Raw genomic sequence first — 3,865 nt, 5'->3', positions numbered from 1 at the left:
ACAGTGAGAGCACAGCAGGCCTTCCTAGAACAGATGACTCAGCTACTCCATTAGGTCACCGGAGCTATACCTTAGCCACAGCCACCTCCACCTCCATAGCCACAGCCACTACCACCACATGTACAGCCACTACTGCCCCTACAGCTGTAACCTGTACACAGATCCCCATTAGAGAGACTACAAAAGTATGGGGCAATTGACTTTAAAGGTAAGAAGGAGGATGATCCAGCCACAGCAGAGTATTGGCTGGAGAGGACAGAGAGGGTATTGCAGCGATTGCTTGCACCAGAGCAAGGTTGGAGTGTGCTCACATCGCTCTGAGGAGGATGCATATAGATGGTGGGTGACAGTATCGAGAGTAATACAGCCTGCAGAGATCACTTGGGAGTTCTTTTTGGCTGAATTCAGAAAGAAATACATCAACCATGTGTACTTGAAGGCCAGAAGGAGAGAATTCTTGGCACTGAGATAGAGGTAGCTTACAATCTCCGAATATGAGTAGGAATTCATGAGACTTAGTGAATATGCATTGGAGTTGATGCCCATAAAAACTGATAAATGCAGAAGGTTTGAGGACGGACTGAAGGACAACATCAGGTTGATAGTCACATCTCACCACTTCACAGACTTCTCCCAGTTGGTAGCATCAGCCCTTGATTTGGAGAGTGTCAGAAATAAAGAGCAGTATAGAAAGGACAGGCAACGTAAGAGGGGTTCTGGATCTGGTCAGTCTAGTTTAGCAGACACGGGTAGTAAGAGGCCCAAGGAGTCTCAGAGTCAGACTCAGGGTCGAGGTAAGAAGCAGAGATCCCGATTTGCCCCAAGGAGAGGAGGAGGACAGTTTGGTGCATCAGTAGGTAGTTCTCTGGGTACAGCTACATGGGGATCAGCCCCACCACCAGCTTGTACACATTGTGGGAAACCTCATAGAGGAGAATGCAGATTATTGATTGGTGGATGTTTCAGATGTGGATCTATGGATCACTTCTTGAAGGATTGTCCACAGAGGAGTACTAGTGTTCCCATTGCTCCACCTCAGGCAGAGAGACCTACCTCGGTAGCACAGAGGGGTAGAAGACCTGCGAGGCCTGATACAGCTGGTACATCATAGGGGCCTACTACAGAGATAGTTCAGAGGTAGGAGATTAGAGTAGCACCTCGTACATATGTTAGTAGTATGCCCTAGAGCATATCATTTAGTATGTATCTTGTACATCTTTTATTAATAAAATGCATTTCCACTTTTCCATTTACATAATATATTTATGTGTAATAGAAAAGGTCCATTGATATTTTGTTAGAAATTCTATTCTTAAGTTGTTAAGAATATGAGTGACAGTATTTCTAGCACAAAGTATCATAAATAGGTTCACAATCGAGGATACTTCACAATAAGGACATGACTTATCCAGTAAGATTGTATTCATGTTTATTCCCAAGTTATTTATATGAGATATAAATAAGATGGAATGGTGAGTCTCATGCCATATAACAAACATAATAGGAACTTATACATGATAAGTAGGTTGAACCAGTGACACTTATGACAAGCACATGGAGTTTACTCTTGTCAATGCATTGTCATAAATCATATCAGTGCATATAATCTTTAGACCTGAGATAGCACAGTTATTTTGTATATAGGTGGTTTGAGTTTGATACTGCTTTCATACTTATACTGTGTATGGGTATATGGGCATGTGTTGGCTCCTACTAGTTATATATGGAGGTAGGTGTTGATCAAGATGGAATCTGTTCCTCTAAGTAAATAGCGATAAAATCCTATGTTCATTTAATTTTTCTTGATGTTTCAAGTTCCTGGCCAGGATAGAAAGATTTATTCAGAAAAGAGTTTCTGATGAGAAAATCTTTTAATCAAGAACTGGAATTAAAAGAAAACATAATATTCATAGCAAATGGGGTTTGACATAAACAATGACTCTAGCTTGAATTGGGATTTTGTAATAGAGAGATTCTAGTGCATGGTAACATATGATTATAGGTTCATTTAAGGTAAACCTTATTACTAATTGGGTGGCCATGGCATGCTATGCTAGGTGTTAACCATAGTCTATGAGGTGCATAAAATGATTTAGAGAAATCATTTATGGTAAGAAAGAGTTCTAAGAAAGAGTTCTGATGATATTAAGAGTTGATATCATATCTCATTGCCAATTAGTGATGAGCCTAGTAAGTCACACACATACACAAGTAATCACCAAATTAAATATGATTTAATTAATTAATTAAAGAGTTTAATTGATTGATTAATTAAATAGGATTGGTTTGTAATTAGATTGCAAAGTCCCTAGCATGACTTGAAACCAAATCTAGATTATTGGATATATAGTATAAGTTAAATTTATATTTAAAGTGTTTAAATATAAATTTAATTAATGAGAAATTAATTAATAAAGATTAATTAATTAATTTATATTTGATATAAATTGATTAGAAGAAGAGAAATAATTATTTTGGGTTGAGAACTCAAAATTAAGACACAGGAGCATTTTGGTCATTTCACAGGGTGACATGTGGCACCATGAGATGGTGACACATGGCATTACACGTAAGCTTTCCAAATATCTTTTAATCATGTAAGATGATTAAAGTTAAGATTAAATATAGGTTTGACACTTGGCACAATGTGATTGGGTCAATTAAACCTAGAACCAATCAGAAGGTGACATGTGGCAAGGTTTTAAGTGGTGACCTAGCTATATAAGTGTTGTTATGAAAAGAAAAATAACATAAGCTGCTGCTCCTCTTTGTGCCGCCACCCAAAGGCTCCTCTCCCTTCACTTCTTCTTCATCTCTCATCTATTCCAAGAGATTAGCAAATAATCTCTTGAATTAAAAATACTAGAAATCATTTCTAGTGTCCTGTTTACATCTTTAATATCTTAAAAGGCAAAACTTGATTTTCTAATTAATAGAAAAAGCTTTAGAAGCTGTTCAAGGGCTGCCATAGGTGAACTTGGTGTGGACAAGCTAGAGGGACAACATCTGGTTTCCTAAAGACACATCCCAAAGATACAAATACGCTGCAATGCATCAAGAGGTTAGTGTTTTTTTTTTTAAATTTAATCTAGGGTTCTAAAATTAATCTGATTAGTTCTAAAATTAATCTGATTAATTCTAAAATCTTAAATGGCAAATAAAGATCCAAAAACATATTAAAAGAGTTTTAATATGTTGTTTATCATTGAAATCAAATAGATAAAATAAATCTTGCATGATGCATGTGACCCTAGGTGAAAAATTTTTGAATTTAATGGTATAAAGTTGTGTTTTTCATGCTTTCACTCCTTCAATTGGTATCAGAGCCACTATAATTGCCATTTAGATTGTTGATTATATGATTTAATTGTGTGGAATAATCATGAGATGATAGATCCATTGGTGGTTGCAAGAAAGGTTGCGGCTTTGGTGAAGAACACCATCATTGGTGCGCCATCTTTGGCTTCCATGGGTGGCGCAGGGTTTGGCTTTTTAATTTGCAATTGTTATATGATCTAAAAGCTCATCCTATGTCTAATTAAATTGTTTAATTAGAGTTTTAATCACACAATTAGATTTTGATTCAAATCAGAATTTTAAAAATTGTTTGAATGTGATTCAAATCTGAATTTTAAAAGTTGTTTGAATGTGATTCAAATCTGAATTTTTAAAGTTGTTTGAATCATATTGAAATCTGAATTTTTAAAAATTGTTTGAATGTGATTAATTATTTGAATGTGATTCAAATCTGAATTTTTAAGGTTGTTTGAATGTGATTCAAATTTGAATTTTTAAATTTGTTTGAATGTGATTCAAAGCTGAATTTTTAAATTTGTTTGAATCATATTCAAATCTGTATTTTTAA

This window comes from Hevea brasiliensis, chromosome 15, assembly GCF_030052815.1.
Source record: "Hevea brasiliensis isolate MT/VB/25A 57/8 chromosome 15, ASM3005281v1, whole genome shotgun sequence".
Classification (NCBI taxonomy): domain Eukaryota; kingdom Viridiplantae; phylum Streptophyta; class Magnoliopsida; order Malpighiales; family Euphorbiaceae; genus Hevea; species Hevea brasiliensis.
This window is presented reverse-complemented; position numbering follows the sequence as displayed.